The 26,414-nt window shown below is 44.4% G+C and overlaps 1 protein-coding gene across 1 annotated transcript in view; it reads right to left on the bottom strand.

The window, feature by feature from the left end:
- LOC149932811 (contactin-4-like) overlaps positions 1–12,103 on the bottom strand; it is an 85,515-nt gene extending 73,412 nt beyond the window's left edge. The window contains exon 1 of the mRNA XM_090157493.1: positions 12,022–12,103. The gene's annotated coding sequence lies outside the window, so the exon portion shown is untranslated. The remainder of the gene's footprint in view (positions 1–12,021) is intronic.
- Positions 12,104–26,414: the final 14,311 nt, after the last annotated feature.

Raw genomic sequence — 26,414 nt, 5'->3', positions numbered from 1 at the left:
GTAAATGAGAATTATTTAAACGTACGGAAACCCTCCGAGGGGTCAAATCCCGGAGAACAAATATTTCGTATATCTGTATCAAAATATCGTATATTGTTCGTGGAAAAATATTAACCCATTGCGAATTTTACCGGGACATTTAATTTAAATACTATTAATTTTCGAGCGCGTTAAAATCCTACGTAAAAGAAGGGTCCATAAGCCATTGTTTAAATTAAATTTAAATTACTTTCAGGTTTTTTATTACGATCATTTTAAGATTTAATTTAATTAATAAAGCTATTTAATGAAATTATACAGCGTTTTGGTCTTGATGGATGATAAAAGTTTATTTTTAAAGAATATCACGCTGAAAGTTCTACTCGTGAAAGTAAATTGTCAGTTTGGGCGTAGCTCCGTAAAAACCTTAATTCGGTGATAAATTATTTTTGATAAATTTTGACAGTCCCAAGACTAAAATAAAGGACACGAATCCCGAGTTTAAAAACCCCCCAAAAAAGGAAGTGAAAAAAAAGAGCGAGTTTGATTTAATTTCGCGAGAATCCACCTGCAAATCGGGTAGTTTTATTAAATTCCTTTTCCGATTCCAGTCGATAAGGTAGTAGTGGCGGGGGGAGAGGGTGCGTTGAAATTTATGCCCGGTATTTCTTGAAAGAATAAATTACAAGCTACAGAGCGAAAAATAAAAAAAAACCCCCAGGAGTCCGGTATTAGAGTTTCGGGGGTATGCCAAAATGAATATTCATAGCTAGCCTAAAATAATCACGCGTATGACATCTCCCGTTCCATTCGGGCGTGTTGCAAAGCGAGACTGGCAAGTCTCCCAAAGGGACACACTGCGGAGGAAAAACATCACCATCACCACTGCCACGGAACAAGTATTTTCCGGATGAAAAAAAAAGCCAGCAAACTCTCGAGTCCAACTCGTGTAAATAATCTGGGTCCGCTCTGGAAGGGAATCGGGTTACTTTAAAATGCCTAAAGCTTTCCAACCCGAATTTCTCTTCTCGCTGCAAAATTGAAATATATACATGTAGGACATAAAAAAGTGCGGGACTCGCGAGAATATAACCATTCTGGCAACTACCTTCGGGATATGTGTATAATAGATGGCGAGTGGCTCGGGGCAGTTGTCCCCTTCCCCCGAAAGAAATATACGTCATCGGACGCGTACCAGACAAGCGCGCGTGGACACGGATGCGAGGTCGACTTGGATTATCATCGAGAAACTAATTCGACAATAAGATACGACGCGAAATCTTTCCATATCCAGTTGGAACATAGCGGTTGAAAGTTGTTCCGGGAAGGGAGCTCGTAATGTCCACCGATGGATAGAGATAGTAACGCGGCGAATCCCTAAAAAGAAACGCGGCAACGAAACGAAATACAAACCTCAACTCGGAAGTAGAAAAAGGGCAAAGGTACTAGATGCGGTGCGCGGTGAGGGGAAAAAATTAAAAAAAAACGCACCAAGTAGTGTTTGGAGATGGTCGCGAAAACATAACGTACCGCGTACCCGATGAAAGTTTACCCGATACTACACTAAAGAGGCAGGGATATAGTGAAGCGTACGTCGACTAGGACCAATCGTTCCCCGCCTTTAAAGGAACAAGCGGCTAAGCTCGGACGAGATAGCGGTACTGGCAACAGGCATCTCGAATTTCGAGGAATCTCTCGGTCCATCTCGCGTTATTGTAGACGAGAGTAAAAGCGGATCGGAAAAACGTTTTCCAAGATTTCTTTTCGCTTCTACGTTTCGGGCGCTGAGACTGGTGGCCGTATATAGTCGAGGGTCGGCTCTCTATCACCGCTGGCCGCTTTTTCCTGGCTCAGGCGGCCACTCTCTTACCAATATGATATAGTCTCGGGGTCTTCCGCCGCGGGGAAAGAGGATCCGCGAGTAATGTACGGGGATCTAAGTAAAGGAAAGACTCGCTAAGAAGGGAAGGAAGTGGGCCTCCCGAGTAAACGCCGCGCGGGAAAGCGAACAGGCGGGCGTGATTCCGCTTCCACCGGGCGCCGCTCTCTCAGTTATTGCGGCCAATATTTGTTCCGTTCGCACTCTTTCACTTCCCCGGCCGAGCTCGGGGCTTACAAGAACAACTATTTATACACTATATAAAAAGGCCTTCGTTTCACCTTTTGTTTCGACGATTTTTTATCTCGTTCTTCCTTTACAATCCGAGTGTACTCGACCCAACGGAGGGTGAGATATATTATCCGAAGGGCCGGAAACAGTCCCTCCATAAAGGTAGATAAATTTAACATCGGTGTAAACGCTCTAGCGGCTCAAGCGTTCCTTTTCGAGGGTCGTGGATATCAACGGTAAAGCCCTTCGTTCGCTGTTAGAGGTAGACGGCGATGGTAAGGCCAGGCGCCCACTGCTCTTCGTAACGTCTCCGTACTACCTTTCACAAACCTTCGCTTCGTAACGGAGACAATGCCTTGTGGAAAGCAGGACGGATACGAAACGGAGAGCCAGTGGGCGCCTAGCCTTAGTAAGCGACACGCCGTTTCCTAAGTGGGAATTATATCCGAGACGATGTTAGTTAATTAACGCGCGCTTCGGAATAAAGAATTTTACAAACTATCCTTTCGTTAAAGTAGGATTTCGCGAAAAGATTCCAATTTTGTAGAAACAAATAAATTAGAGACGGAACTAAGGTAAAAACGAATTGGACATACACGGGCCCGAGTAAGAGATACGCCACGAATCGATCGCTATTCCGGCTGGGCTAAGCCGGAAGCCGACTGAAACCCGGGACAAGGTAGACTTTACCTTCGCAAGACGCTACGATTGAGCCGTCAGTTTAGCGCGGGCGGGTCTAAGGAGTTTCTTTTTTTATACCTTCGTCGCTCCGCGTGAGGCAACGTCTCTTTTGTTTTGAAAGTTCTTTATCCGAGTATAGGGTCCTTTTAGCCTTCCTTCTTCCCTATATATCAAATCATTCTATTCGAACGAGTATATACGAAGGCGGATAAAATAATACATAATAAGAAACACGAGTCTCTCCTACTTCAGCCGAGGATCTTATCCAGCTTCATTCGGCCTCGTACGACTAATAACAAACGGGGAGACATCTTCGGGGAGAGCCAGATCCCGGCTCGAAAAAAGGGGAGAAGATAATAGAACGGGCGGAAAAGGTACCGTATAATAAAGTTGGAGGATTACCCTCTAAATTAGGAAAAGAAGCCCGTCTTATTTGCCTTCCAAGACCGTCACCGCCGACAGAGTCGAGAAGACCACAGAGGCTGGATTAAGCCCGGACAGCGACAAAAAATATCCAGGGTTGCCAAAGAGACGCCGAGGTCGCCGGGATGATTTAATCCCTGGTAGTACGCGTAGAGTCGGCGACTTCGGGCAGACGCTGTTGACCGACCTCACCCGGTCGGCGTACATCGGGGTCGGCAATCAGTGGCCTCCAGCGCCGTCTGTCACGAAACGTACGGTTAAGTATTTAAGAGAGGAAGAGTCTAAGGCCTCCTTACTGAGGTCATTGTCAACGGGAAATTGAAGAAGAAAACGGTTACTGCGGGAAAACACGCCAAAAAGCTAATGTAATTACGAGCGGGGACGTCGGGGAAAGGAAGCCGCGGTTTTCCGCCTAATGCAACAAGCGCCTCTTCTTAAGTCAACAAAATGATCCAGCAAACTCGTCCGTATAGGGTCTACGGACAGCGGGATCGAGGGAGCATCGGGCCGAGGAGGCCAAGCGTGCATGCCGATTGCTCATCAACTTTTCATTCGTTCCGAGCGGCTTTCCACTAAAAAGACAATCAGCTCGACGGAGCGCGAAGCCACAAACGCGCCGGACGCGGACGGACAGAGAGAGAGAAAAACAAGGGACACTCGATGGAAGCGAAGGGAATAAGTTTTCGTTATTAGAAATGGTTCGGACTTTTATTAGGCAGGGTTTTATACGGCCGATAGATCAAGTTCGCCCCCGCTGTCCGAGAGTACGGGCTAGCGGCGCGCGTTCCATTTTCCTCGAGTCCTGTCCAAACTTTACCGACCATCCCGGACCGCGTAACCTAACAGTCGTCTGGTACGGACATACCCATTTCAGCTAACTTCGGAAAGACTGTCAGGTCGGAACCGGGGACGCGGTAGTCCTTCATCAACATCGCCACCACCCTACTCGTGTTCCGGACTCGAACCGAGGCTTACGAGAGAAGAAATAATACGAAAAGTCATACACCAAATCGATCGAGTTTGTAAACTGGTCGAGCGCGTAATAGTCGTGTTGCGGCGGTTTTTCACGCAAAACGCGATAGGCGAGTCGAAACGATAAGAAAGAGAATAACTACGTATACTCGCTATCACATTCGAGCTTATTTTTCAGCTCGGGCCACTTCCCGCCGATTAGAATTCCCCTCGCAATAATAATACGCCGAGACGACAGCGCTCCGAGTTCCCCCGTTCGCGCTCCCGGGAGAATGACGTTATTACAATATAAAATGAAACTATCAATATTATAGTACGCTCTCATGTTTAATGCAGAAGGCGAGATAAAAAAAATCAATGCGGCTAGGGGGCGCGCGCAAAAAAAATACTACGTCCCCCCCCCCCTCTGAAAATAAAGTCACATTTCGAAGTGAAAACCAAATCCGCTCCGGGCTATAACTCTATCCAATAAGAAATCCATATTTAAAATTATAGGGGTATGAATTGTTTATATTATAGAGTTTTGGGGAAAGGGTGCTGATAAGCTTATCTTTATTTTCAGTTTCCGGCCTTTTTCCGAATTAAGAGGAGGCCCTGCTAGTTTAAAATTTCTTCTTCTCACTTAAGCGGGGATGGCAGTTGGAGGAAGCCTCCTCCTTCGATTAAAATCTTTCTCAACTTTTCGGAAGAAGCGGCGGATTTAAGGGTACTCTTTTAAAAAATGAGGTCCAGGCTAGAAATCTCGAGACCTAATCTCGACGAGGGAGGAGACCGCGGAGGACTCGGCTCAGGGAGACAGCGGAGAAAAAAAGAGGAAATCACAGGGGCCAAAAAGGCGGCGATATCCACGCCCATCTTGGAAGAGCGACGGACTCATCAATCAATTAGTACTCGCTCGGTCAATTCGGCCTCTCCGCGCCAAAATTGCCAAGGTTAGTACGACTAAAAGGAAGGCTACGTAAGCTATACCCCCCTCACCACCATTCCGTACTGTAACGAGGCTAAAATCTGGTCTTTCCGAGGGAAGCACCCCGCGGGACTCCGGAGAGGAGGAATGGAAAACGCTTATATACTTCTGGCTCGCGTAATTCCATTCCATAAGGTGGCTCCTTCCGCCCGCTCGTGTACGATCGGATCAACCAATGACTCAATGGAGGGTGAATTCGCCCCCGCAGCCTTAGACCGCGTGGCGAATTGAGCCTTCGATGAGACTATACCCGGGGGGGCGCGTGCCCCCTTTCTTATTAGCCAGATTACTTCCACGATAGAAAGAAAACGAGTCCCGGCTCGGTGAAGAAAAATTTGCATCATTGAATTTCGGGGCTCAAATCCTCCCTTTTTTTCCACACGGGAGGTATATAGGGTGGCTCCCCGGTCTCTATATACGCTTCAGTCCCCGCCACCAGCCCCATCTATCGTTTTAAAACGATATACTCTGACCATCCCGACATAGGAAATATAATTACTAGCGGCAGTGACGGCCCTCTGCCAGCGCCGACGCGAGCTGTTCGGATTGAAAGTGACGTTCAGGGTCGTCACTCTCATCTGGCCAGCGCGTCCCCGACATCGACCCTTTCCTCCTTGGCTTTCCCCCGAAAGGAGAAGACGCAAAATGTCCACTATAAAAGCGTATATTCGTAGAGGCTAAAATAATCCTGGACGACGACGCATTACGGTGCGTGCGTAATATCACGCTGGAAGGAAATCAAAGGCGGGTTAACGGATTTACGAGCCGAGGGACGGAGCGCGGCGAAAGGGGAAAACGCTTTTTTGTCCCGACCTTGTTAGTTCAAAAGAAATTAATGAATTCCCGAGGCTTAACTAAACTTCGGATTTAGCCCAACTTCGGGATCCTCCGGAGGATTTTCCAAGTACGTTACGTACGGATATATATTTCAAAAACTTTGTCTCTTCTCTCCCCTCCGCGTCTCTGTGTGTGTGGGGTAGGAAGCCTCGGTGATATACGCCGCGTGACAAAGAGGAGGGTTCCTCGATAGCTCATAAATAGAGGTTTGGAGGAAACCGTTAGATTAATACGGGCGAGTGGGGGCTACGATAAGCCTTAGCTTCCGTCATCGGGCACGCCAAAGACAAAAGGCCCGAGCAATTTACAAAAATTTCTTCCGCCAAGCCGACGATATACGGAGCGATGGTGTGTCAGGATGGGGGGACGTCGCCAAAAAATCCCAAATGAATATATTAAGTAGAGCCGAAAATACTAAACTCCCTTCCATTCAAACGCTTTCTCCGGTCGATCGTTATTTTTCGTTCTTTCTTAATTTATAAAGACCACATGGCCGTCGCCCAAATGAAAGCAACAATGAGCCTTTTTTAAGACGCCAGAAAAATTTATATAATGAAAGGAAAAAGACCTTTTTTGCGCCGGGATTTTTTTCTCCCTAACCTTTTTTTCTCATTTCCTCAATGGATGGGCTCTCATAAACCGACTCCCTTTATTTCCTCTCGTCTTTCCACCAGCGCCAGTAAAAAGCTCTTAAAATATTTTCATTAAGAGCTGGGTTTTGTAAATTATATCCAGCGCAGACTTTCGTCGCCCGAGGCCTCGTAAAACCGAATCAAATGTAAATTTCAATTGCGGAATAAGAAGAAAAAAATTTAGAAATATAATTCGAAATTTGCGAAGAATTGATCCTATTTCCGTAACTGAAGTTTCGTATAGTCAATAGGCTTTGAAGAGAGCCTTCTATAGAGTTGGCATCTTCGATCTCCGATTTCGAGTCGGGCGTAGGCAAAGGCGAATTTAAGGGGGCGGTAGTGACGCGGACCGGAGAGGGAAAAAGGGGGGGGCCAAGTGATAACGAGGAGGACGAGCTTGATGGAGGCGAATCGCGAGCGTCCAACGCGTTTGTGCCGCGCTACGAGGGAATTCGATCAATTCGGTTTTAAAGCCGGCAAAGCGTTTCAAGTCGTTAATTAAGAATTTAATGAAATTTGCGATAGAGAAGGCTATTTGGGCAGACTCTGGCGTCTGCAATGAACCGATGGAGAGAGGCAAAGATCGAGGTTGGCTTAGCAAAACGCCTTCTCAAACAACGACGGAGGTCATCGCGTTTAACCTCTTTGCCGAACGAATAAGCCTAAACATGATATACATTTTCCGCGGCCAATCTTTTAAGCCAGCTTCGAATGATCAAAGGAGGGTAGTTTGTCCCGAACAAATACATTAAACGGATAAGGTGGAGCCCGCTAACCTCACCTAGGCGAGCCCTGGGGATAAAATTCTTTGAACCCGAGAGTTATATACATTGTATCAACATCAAACTTTCATTTCGTACAGTATTTCGGCTTCCAAAACCAAATTCCACCGTTAGTTGACAGATCGGGGAAAGTCGAGGAAGAGGTAAAGTCGGCTCAGTTTTCAACGTTTAATCCGCCAAGGGTGGCTCCAGTTCTCCGAAGGCGAAATTGGTCGCGACTTTGAGGAACAAACGACGGCACTCGCGAAACGGGAGAGAGATATAACATGTGGTGGCGAGGCGGGCTCGAAAACCAAAACGTATACAATATCTCGACGGCCTCTTAAAATTCCGGAAGAGACGAATTCCGAGAGTAAATCTCTTCGAAAATTGCGGCGCCCGCTGTAAACTACGGTCGCGAACTAATTCTGACGAGCGACAAAAGATAGAGAGAAAGAGGAGTCGAACGCGAGCTTTCCTCTTTTCTGGAAATTGCCGCTCATAAAGTGGTGGATCTGGGGCCGCTGGCGCCCGTAGAAGGTTTTAGTCGATTTACCATGACGGGGTTCGCGTTCGAGAGGGGCAGGGTACGGCGCGTACGTTACCAACAGTCACCCTCGATTACAGCCCCCCCCCCCCCCCTTAAGCTTTCGCGGGATGACAATTCCAGGGGACTTTTCTCTCGAGCGGAAAAATGGCTCGTGGCGCGTTTGGAAAAATCTCCGCTTTCGATCGCTGGAAACGGAGCCGCATTACACTTGGTCACATTTCACCCCCTCTTTCCGCGAAAAAAAAAACGCGGGATGGCGAAAATAAAGAGGAATTTTACGCGAAATAGTCGGAGTTCTCTGTTCTCCGCGGAATGTTACCCTCCCTATTTTTAGGGTAAAATCTTTTTTTCGGGGACCCTTTTGTGTATAGCAACGAGAGTCAGAAACTCGAGAGAGCGTGAGCAGATGGCGCGGCGCACCGTGAGACCGCCAGTGTCGGATTTCGCGCGAGCAATGGATGTAATTCGGGAGGCAGCGCCACCTGCGGCTCTAGATGAAAACTACTTGTGGATGAAAATGAAGGGACGTTCGTAGCGCGCATCGAGGTGTTTCCTCTCCCGGCGCTTCCGGCACGCCATGCCTCCCCCGCTTCGCCCCCCCCCCCTCCCCGCAGGTTCAACATGTTCAAACTTCCAGTCCGGATAGACTCGACTTGGGAAAGGGGATTGAAATTTATAGAGAATAACCAGTTTCGAACTTTCCTATTATAGCGGTGCTCAATCACCGATAACCTTCGATAAACAGTACCGAGAATATTGGCAATAGGGGTAAATATTGTCCTTTCAAATATAAACGTCGAATTTTGAAGAGACGCGACTAGCTTAACCAGTTCCGAGACAAACCCGTTTCGTATCTACTATTCTGACGGGGCCAACAAAATAAAATACATTCTTATATATTATAATACGCCAATTATTTTATCATTAAAAATTAGGCCATTCGAAATAAATAATTGCTTAAGATTTTATTCCGTTTAATCTATTTCTGGTCAAAAACGTCCGTTGAAGTGTACGTCTAGCATGAATGAATGAATAATGTATGTTTATTGACCTTTCGTAACAGGGAGGAATCCAAAAAATTTATTCTCAGGTACATTGAAAAAGATAAAATATTTACTTTATTTACAATTGTACATTTTCATTTGTACACACATAGAATTGTAATTACGCTTCAAAACCAAACGATCATTTTTATTTGGGTATTAAACGTTCGTTTGCCCAATTGACAAGAATTTGTTTAGTTTCACGTATGACGTCCCAGTTTAACGGCTGAATGAATGAATTTTATTTACCCATAAGATCTCTTTTAAATCAGGGAGGAGCAAAGGATCGCATCACACCGTTGGTCAATGGGAAGCTAACATTTAGGAAACAAAACGTGCTATTCGATTAAAAAGCCTTTAATTTAAGTTCGAATCGAAGCCGATTTAAAATAAAATACTGGATTTATATATTTAAAAAAAAAATAGAATTTCGTACGCGTGATAGCGTAGTAGAAGAGAAAAGGTAAAGGAAGGTATGAAAAAAAAAGATTAAGAATTCGAAAAGCATCTCGGGAATTCCATTTCGCTAAAAAGAAAAGTTGGAGGACGGTGAAAATGAGCCGTTTATTCGCTCTCAGGATTTAGGATTCTCTAATGGAAAGAGAGAGAGAGAGAAAGAACAGAGCCAAGAAAACTTGAGCCCTAAAAAAATTGGAAAACGTACCTTTGGAAAAGAGAAAATACCAAAGCATCCCCTTCGGAATAAGTCGAAAGTTCGATCCGAGAGAGAAAATGCGTCTTAAGTCAAACATATTTTCGCTTATTAGGTTGGCAAGGCCTACGGGATTTATCCCTAAATAATACCAGCGACTGATCTATAGAACTAAGGCTTAACGACCAGCGAAAATAAGGAGCTCTTATGACAATGGATAAATGAAGGAACTATAGGCGCTAGACCAAAAATACATCAGCTTCTCTAGCGAAGAGTTTCCTCGGCATACACGCCTGGAAACGCAGACACGCTATCAGATAAATAATGGAACCGGTGGTAAAACCACGTCGACCAGGTTTCTTTACGTTGTTATTGTTGTTTCGGGGGTATTTCGCGCGTAACACGTTGGTAACTGGCCCGAAGTAGTTTTTATCTGGCCAAGAATATCTTTTCGTTTCTGAATCAATACGAGAAAACTAAAAATATGTTTGAGACTTCTATCTTCCACCCAAAAAACGACTACATAAATGGAGTTCAATAAAAAAAATATTTATTTACGAAGAAGCATTTTAAATTTTTTTTAGATATGTTTTATCATAGCGGTAAATGTATTTCAATCGCGACATTTTGCTAGAGTTTATTTAGCGAAGTAAGAGTACAAACATTACCCCTCTTGAATTTTTAGGATATCGCCACTCTTCGCTAAATCAAACATCGGTCCGAAAATTCGAGAAAACTTTTCAATTTAGCTCCGCCCAAAACCGAGATTTTGCGTCGTAACCAACTTTACATCGTATTCCTAAGTCAATAAGAGAAGCGAGCTTAAGCCTTTGGTTACGCGAGTGTCAAAAGTATGGCAAAATGTAAATTAGTTCTCCATTCGAGGCCTGGCTAAAAGACAATGGAAAGAGAGGAAAGGAAGAGACTGATTAGTTTTAGGCTAAATATCTTATTCGCGAGGCGTTTCGAAAGACAATGAACGAGATGAGTCGAACAAACAGGGCCTATTTTCGGCGCTCGAGACCCGCCGATTTAACTCGCAGCCAAAAATTAACATTTTTCGCGTATACATTTCCTCGCGCGCGTAACTCGGGCCCCAGTCGTTCCGTACCTCCTCGCAATTTGCTAATAACGCGAACGCGGGGCCCGAGGCGCGCGAAGTAGCTTTGGTTATTAAGGAATTCCCGCAGCGATTAAAGTCCCAGGCGCGTAAACAAACGCTATCAAACTATCTCGAACTTTCTCTCTCCGGAGCGAACGGCCCAGTCGCCGCTGTTCCGTATTGAAAAGCCAGAGACGCAATCGCATTTCGGGAATAACAATTCCTTTCGACTTAAATAGATACCACCGTCTCAAATATTTCACAAAGTAAAGACGCCTAGCGCGATTACAACCGGCCTACGAGAACTTCTATAATCACGAAGATTCAGAATTTTAAGTCATCTACGGGTGATTTACGTCGGGGGTATATCTGGATTCTAGAGAGGGGGAATTTGGAAGCCGGCGCTAAGACGCACCCCGGGCATCTGTTTATCGTTACAACAGAGCCGGAGGAAACCAGACTACGATATTGCGGTGGACGGCGTACAACGCATCGCCTAAATAGCGCGCTGTTCCGTTAGAGGGAAGGCAGTGGCCAAGATCCGGGTATGGAGCGTCAGCGAATAGTTGCCTTCGAGACTCGGTCGTGCTAAAGACGGCTCCTTCGCCTTCGAATCCACCATCCGTTGATGGTCGCGACTAGCGTAGTCGCTGATGGATCGCGAGATCGGTCAAAACCACGCGCGGACGAAGAATTAAGTATACCGGAGCTACATCGTCAGAGCGAGATCGAGGAGTAAAAGATACGATATAGCCCAAGTTCGCTTGGATAATATAACGGAGGGAAAGCGTGAGAGGGGGGGGGGGGAATGAGTGCCCTGAGGAATCAGTCGCGCAAATATTGCCCGCTTTATTATTCTCCAACTCCCGATCGGTCGCAACACCGGCAGACAAGTCGCTTTGGGCAGCAAATTTGCCTCTCTCTCTCTCTTATCTCCGTAGATACATATATAGCATTAGCAAATTCTCTTGTAATTCAAATAGCTTTCGTAGGCGATAACATTAATTATCTCGTCGGCAAAGTTGGTGAAGACGGGGGGGGGGGGGATTTGGGGAAGGGGAAGAACTGGCGAAATCGGAGCTTATCGAGAACCGAGCGTGGGAATACGTTTATAGACGAGCCGCTTATATAAATATAAACATAAGCCTCTAACACCGGCGCGTTATCCGTAAACTCAATTGAACACTTATTACGAGATGAGTCTACACGCCGTTACAGAAAGGTCGCCCACTCCGGAACTGTCTTCTAAACTCGTAAGCTCTTACCTTTAGCGGTCTTAGCGAGTCCCGCGAGTCATACGGCGAACTAATACCTTTCAAAAGAGGGTTTACAATTAATTTTATTAGCTGCCTCTACTTCATCAACTTGGTCTGCCACGTCGTCCGTACCACCGATACAACGCAACTTAATTATAAGCGGAGATCTACGTAATTTTACGACCTTAACATTTTTCGCAATTTAGAGCCCGGGGTCTCAATAACCGAACTTTTAGTGTAATTGACATTTTTAGCGCTAATTTATTTTCAGGCGCTATAAGCCCTTATTTTATGACTACACTCAAACGAAATTATTCAAAAAAAGCACTTCGTATTAATTAGATTACGGATTTATTTTTATTAAAATCTATAGAGCCAAAGGTAGAAAATGTTCAAAAATGATCCCAACGCGCTCTTTTAGGTACGGAGGGGGTTAATTTATTTACTAGAACATCGTGGCTTGAGGGGTTAATATATTGAAACGATAGTATTCGCTCGGTTAAGCCAAAACCTGTCGCGGACACCCCTAAAAGGCGATCCATTTCGCGATGATCGAAAACGCTTCCGTTGTAATTGCTCTCGTCTATCCCTCTGCGGATCCGACATAATCTATATACACCTAACGCGTCACCAACAGAACCGCCACCTATAGGCTTCCGTGACATTTCGCTTACGTTCTACCTCACTCTAACGGCATCACCGACGAATATTAAGTATTTATCAACTCAATACGGTACGGAATTAGGTATTGTTTAGCTTATGGTTAAAAATAGTGGCGCAAAAAATCTGTTTTGGAAGGCTGAGGCAAACCCAATATTTCGTGTCGGATAACGGCCACGAACGGTAATTGCGCGAAGGGGGGTCGCAATTGCCCCTGGTTCATCTCTCTCTCTCCCTCGATATTAAAGCTTGCCAAGAGGATAATTGCCTTTCAACTGACGCGTATCTTCCGCGGGGGTTGTTAAAATGAAAAGGAGAGCCCCTTTAATAGAAGCTACTGGGAAATTTCGTCTAGGAACAATAAATGACTTCGCAACGCTCAAAAAAATTAAGAAAAAGATTCCCTCTATTACCCTACGCGTTTAAGAAAGGAAAAATATATAAAAAGATTCAACGATATTTCTAACCCAGAGTGCATGAGCCGCTGGGTTAACCGGATAAGTACACGTACTTCGCTTGGAAAGTCTAAGTAAGAAAAAGAAAATTGGTCAAAGCCTGCTAGCCGAAATATCTAATCTCGAAGAAAATGCCAAGGGGTTTTGGCCTTTAAGCTAAAGATTTCTTCGGAAACAGAGGGGCTTTTATTTCGAGCGGCTTAATTACAAAGACAAAATCGCCGGCGGGCGAGAAGAGGGGAGGAAGGGAATACAGTACGCGCCATATTTAGCTCGCGGGCAAATCGGGGCCAAAGAGGAGATTTATAAAATTTTAAAATATATCAAGCCATTTCCGGCTAAATGCGTAGTCTAATTACATTGGCTTCCGGCGTTTCGTCAGTTCATACCGTTCCCCCCGAGTTTAATCCGCCCCTGATTTTTAATAAAGTATAACGCTCTAGCTTCTACGGTTAAAGAGTCAATATACATTAGCGGATCCATTATGACATATTAATTACACTATTGGCTCAGAGCGTCGGCTCCCGTAATGCGCTATCCGTCATTTATATTTTAAAAACTAACGCCCCGAGTGATCATTGCCTCCGAGTTTGTAATCCCGGGATCAACCTATAATTCGCCGAGGAAGATCCAAATATATCGAAATTTAAACTTTGGCAGATGCCTAAATGAGAAAACTTAGGCGATGCGCCAACCCAAATGTTTGGGTTTGTAATAGCGACCCGGGGAACGCGCAAAAAAACGAAGGGGGTAAAGATTTAGCTTTTTCCCTAGCTCATTTCGAACTTTATACCCTTCCAGAACGCGACTTTCCGAGTTAATTGGCCATAAATCATATTGGAAAAAAGATTGTTAATGTTTGGAATAGAAACATTGGCGGGTGGCGCCTTCTCAAATGCTGAAATATCGGTAGATGAACCGAGTTTTTCCAACTTAGTCTAAACATCCGGCCAAAAATCTCGAAGAGAAGTTACGCTAACATAGAAGTAGAGAGGAATAGAAAATCTTCTGGAGTGTTAAAAAAAATCTAAAATGAAAAAAAAAATCCTTTTATGATGTTAGCGAGTCGAAAAGTCGGTTAACGGCATCCGGCTTCCTATTCGAATTGACAGCCATGAGTCAATTGTCATTTTTTAAAGAGAAAACTAACGCGGGTTTCGAAAGAAACGTATAAATAAAAACGACCCCGATTTTTCCTAATTATACAAAGTGCGAAGAAAGTACACGGTGATTTCCAAAGAAATAAAAATCGAATAGAATTGTTGTGAAAAAAATCACGAAGCAGCCGTTCCGGGTTGCGAGTCACGTGACATTATTAGCCCGTAAGAAGCGGCGAACGAAGGGTGGAGGAAAAAATGTGAGAAAAAAAACAAGAATTTCTTATTCGCGGGTCGTTTCTCCGCATCCTTTTCATTTTTTTTCGTCCGCGCCAGCAACCCATCTCTCTCTCTCTCTCTCTCTCTCTCTCTCTCTCTCTCTCTCTCTCTCTCTCTCTCTCTCTCTCTCTCTCTCTCTCTCTCTCTCTCGGCTCGTCCACCTCGGCAGAGGTCAGACCCTCACCCGCATCCCAAAGCCCCGCAGCGCCCTTTCCATTTTATAGAAAGAAAGAGAGAAATATCTAAGCTTCTATAAATAAATCCTTAGCTATGTCGTTTACGTCCAGGACGACCCGAAGAAGGGAGAAGACGTGGAAAAAAAGGCGAGGAAATAGGTTTAGCGTCTAAAAAACGTTAGCCAGGCAATTTCCCATCAACACATCTTAAAAGATGACGAGACTGACGTTTCGAAACAAGATGGGAAAGAAAACAAAATTTCGGGCCATTTTCAGCCTCGCTCGCTCTCTTCTTTTTGGTTACGCCATCTACTAGACTCGGGGGTTTTTTTTTCTAATGAAAAACAAGCGAAAGAAAAAACTGGTAAGACCCACCAACTATAAATGGTTCTTACGTAACACTGAAAGGACACGATGGTGGTTCTGGTATGGGAGGGGGTGATAGGGAACGATGACGGGGACCCGGGTTACAATCATTCTTAGCGTACGGATACCGGGACAGCCCGGGCATTAGAGACGACGTTACGACGGGGGGGTTAAGTCTGCTACCAGGGAACGATCCACCGCGGGGAGGTCTCCGACAGTCTTTTCCTTTCAAAAAAAACGAAATCATCCGTTCTTCGGGTTGCTCGGGAAATATTGCAAAGCCATAAAGCATAACACCTCTCTCCGCGAGACGTTGCTACGTTGTTTCGCGGTAGATGCCAATGCCCTTAGATTCTTCTTGTCCGCCGTACTTTTTTGTGGCGCGCGAAGGGTCCGCGAGGATAAAACTAACGCTCGTTACGACAGTCTGAGCTCTAAGCCTATTACTGTCCCCGGTAATCCTTAGATTTTTTCGCTATTTCCCGTCTCCTCCAACGCGATACAGCGTCGTTCTATACCCTTACATAGATAATACGAGAGCAGCGCGTCTTTTATAACTAACGTCAAGACCTCCTGACACTCTCCTCCGCGTAACATCACCGCCGGCTGGAATCGACTTTGCAGTTGAGAAAATATCGGACTCCACCACCGTCCACAAGCAGCGAGTCTCGACGGAGGGATAGTTTTTAATCCCCGAATATATAGCTACGGCGGGAATTATACGGGGATAGGTAGTCAATTTCTTAGTACTCGCGTAGAGGCTCGGCGATGGCTGCTCGCTACAACAGCGCCGGAGATATCGTTAAGAGGAGCTTGTGATATATTAGGGTCGTATAACGCGGCGAAATCTATCTATAAACACCATCCGACATTCGAGGCATCGTGGGACGAATGGGACTAGATTTCTTCTTATTGAGCTATTTCGGGATATACGAGCCCCACCATCGAAGCAATCGCCACCCATACCAATGGCGCGAGCCAAAAAGAGTCAAGGCTAAGCTATAGGTATAGCCTACCACCGAGTCAATATACCTTTCCCAGAAAGAGCCCAGAAAAAGAGAGATTGCCTTTATAGTGCCTTTATTACTTAGGCCGTGATTCGCGTATTCTAGGCCATCTCAACAGACACTCGCGATACAGGAAGGAAGGAAGAAGAGCCGCCGCAAACTTTACCTTCCTTTTAGCCCCGAATCCGGACAGTCGCAGTTCGAATATAGATCCTTCCTAAGAAACTTCTACAGACTTTCCTACGAGGTCTCGAAGGATTCGAATGTAAAAAGGACGGTGCCACAGATACTCTTCATATTCCAAGAGAGATACGTCGTCTCTAACGGCTATAGGCTCGATACTAAACTCGAGGAATAAGTAGATTTTTTCTCGTTGACTTCTTTTCCGAGGGTCGCCCACTTTCTCAGTAAGCCGAAACTATAAGACGCTCGTATTTTACTCGAAATGCCGAGCGCAGCCGAACAAAAAGCCGAATTGATGAATAATGTCGGGCTGGAGAATAAAGAGGTCTATTATGATCACGCTGAGCGATTGACGCGTCACTACAACGACAACTTATAAGGAATTGCTTATATCGCGGAAGAAAGCGGCGAACGAGAGACGAAAAACATTTTTGAAATATCCGTCAATTTCGTAAACGGCTCACGTTGCATCACGCTCGGTCCCCCTCGTATATCTTTTTAAATAACGTTTTATACGAGTGTAACGTTCGCTAAATAAAAATAACGCCGCGCGTACCAGTATAAAATGAGAAAAAATAAATTGTAATTATCCTAAAACGAGAGTGAAGTAATAACGGTAGAAGGGTAGTTTACAGACTAAACAATAAAGTTGTTGGGTCTGTAGCCACCGAGGTAACGTCACCGTAACGCGCGTTTTAGATTATATACGCGCGAGTAAAAAACCATTTCACTTTGGCTCCCTTACGAATAAACTAGGCTATTTCCCGAAGCTAAAAAACAAGCTGTAAAAATAACAAGTCAGTCGGAGGCTGGACGCGACTAGTTTCACACCATTTTCTTTTTCATATAAACGGCTTCGTTTATATAGTAACGCGTGATTTGTAATAAAAATAATTTTCCTTTATTTAACGCGATAGTTGATTAACGATAAAGATATCATTAGATAAAATCTACGCTAACCACCGACGAAAACGAAGTGTCAATAATAAGAGGTTAGGCGATTTACGAGCGCGCGTAGTGGGGAAAGCTAAAAATACTAGCGGGTCGACACTCGGTAGTAAAAAAAAAACATTTTATACGTCGTTTCTATTTCGCGAAAACATTACACTCGCGTGAAGAATAAAAAAAAATACGTGTTACAATAAAAAGCAAATATAGGCATATTCTAAAATGTATGAACTCGGCGAGCGATTCCACAGCAATCATTTAGCCGACTAAAACTATAAATCTTGACGTTTCGTCCACACGCGAGACCCAAAGCGAGCTGAAACACAAAGTTTCGCGTCGAATTTTCCGAGTCGCTTGCTGGTTAGCTGCTATATAAGGCTACAGCTCGCGTTTAATACGCATTCGTGTGGCAGCTTGCCCGCGACAAAGCGAGGGAGCGAGAGAGGTAGGCCCCTGTCGGTTGTTTTCCCTTCGAAACAGGGAATTCAAAGTTCTAGAAAATCTGCACGTCCGCGTCTTCGATATACGACTATGGGAGAAACAAGTACCCGAAAGACGTTGCGGGGAAAGTGGGCCAGATGGGGTAAGAGACGCACCCGCCCTGACCGTTAATTACTGCAAACCCGAGTTCCGAGTACACAAACGGCAGGCTCCGACCCGAAAGACGAACCTGGCAAAGACGTACAAAGGAGAGACCCTTATTGTCCCGCAATGTTTTAATTAATTCCCCGAGTGTGCCCTATATGTTCGCTTAAAGTCACGCTCGCGCAATTTTCACTTGTCGAAGGACGGATAACCCTCCTCCTTCGCGCCATCTACGTTCGAGAAAAGTCGCTTCTTGATCGGGATCATTTCGTACGGTTTAGCGGGCCATTCTTAAGAAACGGCCCGAATGACTTAGTCTTAGCCGCAGACCGTACCGACCTCGCCATCCTCGGAAGGAACTGTCAACTCGAGGTAATGGTTAGGGGCCGAATCAAATATATCCAGATTGTAGAAAGAGAGAAGCATCCTTGATAATCATCTCCATCTATCTTCGGCTCAGGGTCGTCTCGGCTCGTTCTTTAAGGGCGGGGACGTAAACGACCAGGGAGATAATTAACCAAGCGCACCCGGCGACCACCGCCTTATAAATAATAGCAATTATTAAATTTTAACGGCTGCCCTTTAAAGAGTTAACAAGTAGAAACACACACCGAAAAGGGTCAGCGAAAATATTTAATATTTGAAAAGGATGGCCAACGAGCCATCCAACAGGGTGGTTATATTTCCCTCGGCAAACTCTCGAAGTCAAGACCAGGGGTCGTTGGCGCTGCATGATCGACAAACGCGAAGAGAAAAAACGCATTAGATGAAAGCGAATTTTTAGGGGCATACCGGGAATACGCGAGAAATGAAGGACACTGAAAGTTGACGGATTTTTCTTTTTATTCGACGACCTTCCGAGGGGACACGGTGGTTACATTTTGATAGTGCTCTACACGCGTGCGAAGAGAATGGAAAGCAATATTGCGAGCGATAGGAAGGGAGATTTTTACGCGATACAGGATCAAGGCGTGGGATGAAAACAGGCTGAAATGGATACTTCGCGTGACACAATCCGACCGTACGCTTCTAGTCGTACATTCCGACGCGCAACTCCCTAACGCGTCAATGTCGACAGCCGACGGACAGCGCCGGCGTTCCGCGGTTGAAGCCTGCCAAACTGGGTTAGGCGCTAGCAATACGAGACGAGCGTATAAATCCTCATCTCTGGCGTCACCCGCGCGTGTTCCTTACTTTCCATACAAACGTCCGGCGGCCCCTGTTAAGCCGATAACTTACCCGAATGGATGCTGAAATCTCGCACCCTCGTAAAAAATTGCCGAAGCGAGCCGCTTTCGGGCTAAGGCTAAAACTTATATATACGTATCTTAGGGCGAGATAAAAAAAATGCAAGTTCGTCTGGTAAAGAAGAAGAGGCAAAAAAGAGAGAGTAGTCGCTGGTAGATAACGGCTGGAAGTCGGAACGCGTGTCACCAGAAGCCACGACGCCATTAGAACTCGCATTCCTAACACGCTCGTTGCTTCTAAGTATCGTCGCCGCGGAAAACACGCCGAGACTTTTGACACTTCTCGATACCCGAGACATAATTCTCGGCAATGTTCCAAAAGGATTTTCGCGCCAACAGTCGATCCGACCGAAACACGAAAAAGGGGGGTTTGATTGTTCCGAGCCTCCAATCTACGCGGATGACACTTGGCCGCGCAAAAATATATCCACTTATACTCTACTCGGATAATTCCGTATGACACGCCTTTCCTCGCCGATTTCTCGCTTTCCCCTTAATCTTCTCGAATATCCCGAGATGGCAAATTCGGGAGCCCACCACCCGCGCCACCGCTCTACACTTTCTACTCCCTACTCTTCTTCGAAACCGTTACCAAAATCTTTCGATAGGGGAAACCAGAGTTATTTGATGTTAAACGTAAAGGTTAAATCGGGGTCATTCCGGCTTCGACTTAAGAGCCAGCTGAGCTTGGCAACGATGGTAAAGAGGAATCGAAGGAGATTCCTAAAGTCGCGGTAAATCGGAGCGCGCCTACTTAGCAAATTTCCCAATCGGAAATGTCTAGTTAGCTAATTCCCTCGTCCGACACTAAATCTCCCGTCCAAGAGAAAGAGAAGGGACAGGCATTTCACTCACACTCTTCTCCACCACCTCCGCCTCCGCTAGATTCACTTCCCCGGGTTGCGTTGGTTTACCAATATCCTCTCTCTCGAAGCCGCCTCAGCCCGAGCCTTTGGCGTTCCGAGTTAATCGATAGAGGATTCTTAACGAAAAAGAGAACATTTCAAACGGCGAATAAATAGGTGAGGTGTGTGCGCCACCAATAAAAGGAAGGAACGTATCTCAATCGCGAAGAGGCCAATATCGACCCGCTCGTTCTAACAATGTCTACGCAATTCTCATTCCGATCGCTAGAAAACGACTGTTTCCGAGGCTTACGAATGACCTTTTCGTTTTTATTTTTATCTCAATGAATATTTTATTATTCCTCCACGTTAATTACAAAAGTATCCCCAACAAACCGAGTTGTTGTCATTATATTTTAGCCAACAAACACGCGAACTCGTCGTCGTATTGAGTTGGCGATTTTTACTTTACAGTTCTCCCTCTAACGTATCCCAAACAAACGTTAAAACCTCGTCAAACGTTAGTCGCCACGGTTTTCCGTCTCCGCGAGTCAATACAGAGGCTCCTTTCATTTTAACTACGTTTGCCGAGTTATAAGGGCACCATCATATTTTGTTTATCTTCTCTCTTTTCCAAAAAAACGAATTTCCCAATGTTATTAAGTATTCCGCCTTTTCGATCACCCAACTCCCGCGACGATTCCATTCCGTATAAACGAGAGCCGTTATTAATTCGCCATGGCGGATACAGTCCCTAAAAATGCGTTCGATAGAAACCAAAATATTTCTACCTTCGTATAATATTCCCCCATTTATACTTTTTTTCAAATTGGGAGAAATAAATCGTCAGGAACGAAATCTTTGCCAATTTCGTAAAAGGGACTATCGTATCTTTTTCCCTGATAACATCGAACAAGTATAATCATATAGAGGGAGCCCATTTCTCCGAACAAACGAATTAGATCACGAGCGAATAATACAATAATATCATCCCCCCATATTTGAAGAAGGAAAATCGAAATCATAAAAGCTAAAAGAGTGGAAGTACTTGGCAGGAAGACGAAATATATAAAGTGGATCTTTCCTCTCTCTCGACATTCGATGACTTTAAGAACGCTAAAGATTTTGGGTCGATTTAGCTCGGGAAGATACTTGAAAAGAACGATATATAAAACCGGAAGGTTATTCCCTACGTATATATACCCTCATCCCGGCGTTCGATGTTGTCTTTCCTTTTATCTATACCCCGGGTCTATTAATTTCGTCGGATGGAATGCCGCTATAGGATAGACCATTGCCCGCATCAAGATGGACGGGGGGAAAAAAGGGCTAAAGGACCCAAGAACGGAAAAAGTTCCAGAACTTTTCCTTCGAAAGTAGAAGGTCGATATTATCTTTTTCGGAGGATCCGAGGTGGCCAAAAGGTGACGCTTTAAAATGGGTGGCCCACTGAATATCAGATCGTAAGCTTCACTCGCCGAGCAGAAGACCCTTACTGGAGACACCCAAAAAACGTTGGCTCCCTCGACGTTACTCCGTAAAGGCAGGAAGCAGCGACAGTCTGTTTTCCATCGACTTTCGAGTTAGGAAAAGGTACGGGAAAGGAATGGCGTAGTTGGATCGCGGCTGAGACGACACTCGATACGAGGTTAGGGTGAAGGTGAAGTTTGCGAAACGGATAGGAGCTATCGACTATCGGATGAATCGAATGTATTTCGAAGGAAGTCTGCCGCGTAAGAGCTGGAAACAAAAAAACTTTTTTATTTCGAATAAAAAAGGGGAAGACATTGGAGAGAAAGTTGAAATTTAAGTCCGGCGCGGTCCATTAGAAAACCTTTTCGAAATCGACTTTACTTGAAAAGGAAAATATAGGTCCCGCTATGTGTTAACCCCTTTTAGGGGGAAGTACTATAGTCGGGTCATGTTTACTTCAAAGTTTATAAGAAGGACAGCGTCAGCGACAACGTTAACTCTACGGGACGCCCGTTTAATATTTATCAGTCGGCCAAAAGCGCGAATCAACTACTAACAGCAGTCCGGGGAAACAGAGCGAGTACACATCTTGGAATGCCTTTATTTTGTCGGAGTAGACGAGATAACGAAATAGATTAAGAATAGTGGATAGCCCCTTGAGCCTCGGCTAACGCGAACCGTTCCTCATCCAGAAGGTCCAGCTCCAGAGAGGCGCAGTCGTCGCCTCAAGGAAGACTGAGTCGCGTTGAAAGATGTAATGGACTATTCAAGTCTGCGGCGCACATTGACTGATTGCGTAGGCAATTTGTTGTATTCGTCCTAAAAGGGTTTACCAATTTGTACACGCTTGTGCCGTCTTGTATAAATTTTAACTTGTCGAGAGCGTGGAGGTGCCAGAGCCAGGCGCGGAAGAAGAGCAAAATGACACGAGCGAAGCAAATCAAATTTTAAAAAGTTGGAAAGAACTTGGTCTATTTTAGACTTCTATCAATTGATTTTATGTTATTTAAATATTTACTCGTTTCTCCACTTAAATTTCTCAAGAGAGACGGGTTAAATTTATTGCACCTTTAAACCTTCTATACCTATATCAGTATTGCCACAAAATTTTCCGATTCAAATTCCCTGACTTTTTAGGGCCAACATTTGTATGTTTTATTTTACAGGAGTTACTAAATGAGCTTATATTTCAGTAAAAAGGTTATTGGAATGTTGAAAAAATTAGCCAAACTTTCAAAGAAATAAATGAAAATCATAGAATTTGTCATAGATTACCTTCAAAAAGTGTAAAAATAAAATATAATTCTCTGACCTTTCCCTGAATTTTAACAAATTCTTAAAATTCTCTGACTTTTTGGGCTCATTTTTAAATTCCCTGACTTTTTGGGCTCATTTTTAAATTCCCTGACTTTTTGGGCTCATTTTTAAATTCCCTGACTTTTTGGGCTCATTTTTAAATTCCCTGACTTTTTGGGCTCATTTTTAAATTCCCTGACTTTTTGGGCTCATTTTTAAAATCCCTGACTTTTCCCTGATGTGTGGAACCCTGTATATCAAATAGACGTTGACGTAATCACTAGTGTACAGTTTTTAAGCTCAACAACTATTTTTTAGACAACTTTAAAAAAAAATTATATTTTGTGCTATTACTCTTTCCCAAATTATGTATTGGCTTATCAGTTTTCATCTTCATAGATTTAATTGAATTACTCTTCGCACTGTTTACAAATAAACGTTTTTCCCAAAAACAACATGATTTGATTTATTTCTCAAAATAAAGGAAGAGTTACAAATTATGATTACTTTTTATCAAAAACCTCGGCATTCCAACTTGAGTTAAAAAAATGTTTATAGATTGAGGACTATTATCAATAAATCTCATTTTGAATAATGGATAAGCATGCAAAAATTACCAAAACCAAAGTTTTTCCAAATAAGAAAAGGAAATAAATTTAGAAGGTTTAAGAAAAATGACGTAGTTGAATATTAGATGAATATGGTAAATAAAATTATTGAAAAATCTTAAAATTATACAGGTATTTTTGTTATACTTCATAAATTTGTTATTATTGTAATTTTTTTCAATTTAATAATAATAATAATAATTATAAAAATCAGCTAGGCTAATACTCAAGGCACCACCCTAGGCCCAAGTCATCCAGCGACTTTTAATACCTTAAAACAGGTGGCCGGGTTTCAATGCGTAGGAGGGTGGTGGCAAGCCCTTCATACTGTTAATCTCTACAAGTTTTTATGGGAAGTGGAAACCGAATACCTCGGGGGAAAACCCCTTTAACCAGTGGGGAGAGAACTTGCCAACTCAACGCAGAAGGAATGGTTCCGAGTTTTCACCCAGTGCCACAAGCTGGGATCGAACCTATAGAGATGGGCGGTGTTTTGGTAATGGTTACCCTGTTTATGATCAATTAATCATAGCTAAAGAATAGGATAATCAGGAGTGACACTTAAGAACATTACACTACAACGGTCCACAGGTGCTTCTCTGGGGCTCACACGAAGCAGACTAGCATCTGGAGTACACACTAATTTTAAAACCACCTGGACCGGATGGAATTTTTACCTTCCATTCGATTTTTTTTCCCAATCAGCTTACATCACTAATGAACCTAATTTGCATGCAATTTAAAAAGTTTTCAAATCAATATTTTGCCTGACTTTACAGATACTAAAACTAACCCTCGGCCTGATCTGGAAAGACTCGACCACCTAGGGGAGTCTCAACAATTAAACGAACCAACCTCAATTCCATATCCGATGAATTCTATAATTTTGGATTGACCACCAATGGAGAAAAACCAAGCGAGTAAAAAATTGGTCGGCAAATTTTCGATAAAAATTGGTCGCAAAAAACTGAATCTCCAAATCCCGATATAATTATCAGGATTTGTAAAATGCCTTCGCAAGCTGGAGTCTTAAATTAGCCAAGAAACGCTTAGTACCCAAGACTGAAAATGAATTGTCGGATGGAAGAGAACAACAACTGCCGCGAGAAAAGGCTAGGAACCCTTTCACCATCAAAAAATGTCACCGAACAAATTGAAAAATATTTTCCGTCGAAATAATAAGCTTAATCCATTAGCGAGGAACGTTCGCGTTTACCAAGAGCTGACGGTTGCCGAAGGTTGAAGGGGTGGTTTCGAAGGCGGTGGTTAGGAAAGACCGCCTTGGGTCCCAAAAGATAAAATCAAATTTTCGATAGAAGGGAGGGAAGGGTACCTTCTTCCCACGCGCGACTAAAAGGTACGCCGTAATAGCGAATCTCCGCTTCTATTAATAAAATGCTTTTAGAGAGAAAGATAACTATATCAGAGAGAAAAGATACGGGTCGACGTTGTTACATCGGGGTTCAAACGTAATTGGGTAAAAATTTCGGTCCGGAAAGCGCGACAACGAGAAGGTGCGGCCAAGAGAATCCTTCGAGGACCAGGGTGACGCCACTTTGTTAAACAACGTTTATCGAAACTCGGTCGAGAGGATTTACTTCTATTTCTATTTTATTTTTCGCTTCTCCGCGAAAGGATAACGGGGGGGGGGGGGGGGAGAGAAATATCCAATAAATCAGGCCGGGAAAATCGACGCGCGAGAGGGGCCGCCAGCGAAGATTCGTTGCTCGAGCATCCATCGATTAAGCCGAGCTCCAAACCTTATCGGACAGCGAAGTCTAAGTCTGGAAAGACGCCAGGAAGTAGAACGCTAGAAATGGGAGCCCGTTCTAGGTAAGGGTCCTCGAGATGACCGGCCAGAAAAAGGTTAAGAGGTCGGTGGCGAGGCTTCTCTTTACAGCGCCATTCTCATCCTTCAGATCACCGTGATCCTTAAACCTTTCCGAGACACAAAGACTCGATGGTTGACCAGCTTCCCTCTTCGGGCAGAGCCACCCGCGCGAATAGACACGGCTGCCGATGTACCGAAATATACCAGATCGAATCAAAGAGAGCGGACACACTGCTCTCTTTTTACTCGCCTAGGTCCGAAGAAAAATCCTTTTTCTTCGCTTTTCTTCTCGAAATATTTCCCCAATAGCGCTATCCGAAAATTGTAAAAAGGCGCCGCGAGTGGGTGGAAATAAGGGGCATTACTTTGTTAAAAACGTTTTCAAAAATGAAGCATTTAACCATACACCAAAAAAATATATATAAACGGATTCTTTGTGTTACGAAATAAAAACGCTCGTTGGGTTATTATTTTTTTTGTAAAGTGTACATCCGCTTCCGCGTGACGATAATTTTTGAGCTCGTACCGTCGCGGGTCGTTTTACTTCGTCTATTTTTGGATCAATGCGCCATTGAAGACGTTTCTGTGTCAGTAGTGTACTCGTACCCATTCTATCGTAAAACAAAAGCTTTCCACCTAATTAATCATATTCCATTTTTCACACTGAAAACCGAAAATTATCCAAACTTTTACCTTTAAAAAATACGGGGTCAACTGGTATAAAATAGCGGAGCTACAAACTTTTACGCGGACGAAGTTAAAACTACGAGCAAAGGATTCGAGGGTTGGGAGCCATCGACGCGAGACCAAGCGGGGGGAAGGGGGGAAGGGAATTCCTTCGGAGCAATGAGAGTGGGAAAGGCGCAAAAAGGGCTCTTTGGTCATTGAATATTGACTGGAAGGTGAATAATAGAATTTCGAATTTGGACCGCGCGGCCTACGCTATAAAAGATGAATTCTCGATCTCCTACCTTTGGCGCAGCAGTGGCAGATGTCCGCGGCAGCTGAGAGTAGCGAGCCCAGCTCCGACACCTGTTGAAAAAGTAGCGAGGACTCTATAGACGAGAGGAGGAGAGAGTGGAGCGGGATGAAGCGTATAGGTGGCCCTCCGTGCTCGCGCGCGGAAATTGCTTGATCAGAAGAAGCGGGCACACCAGCTGCGCGGAACCAAGTCGCGGATACCTAACTTACCCTATAAGAGCGGCGCGAGCAAACTTCACCTCACCCCAGACATTCGACTATAGCGTTAGGTACGCCAAGTATTTCCTCCCCTCCTCGAGGGTGTGGTAGCCATAGAAACGAGCCCGCCATACCATAAGGACGGCTGCTAAGGCAACCAAGAAAACAAAACGATTCAGAGATAACTGACTGACAATCCGAGTTGTCAGTAACC

The sequence above is a fragment of the Leiobunum rupestre genome, chromosome 8 (assembly GCF_980474605.1).
Source record: "Leiobunum rupestre chromosome 8, qqLeiRupe1.1.hap1, whole genome shotgun sequence".
Classification (NCBI taxonomy): Eukaryota; Metazoa; Arthropoda; class Arachnida; order Opiliones; family Sclerosomatidae; genus Leiobunum; species Leiobunum rupestre.
Note: the sequence above shows the minus strand (reverse complement) of the source record. Positions and strands in the feature narration are given on the sequence as shown.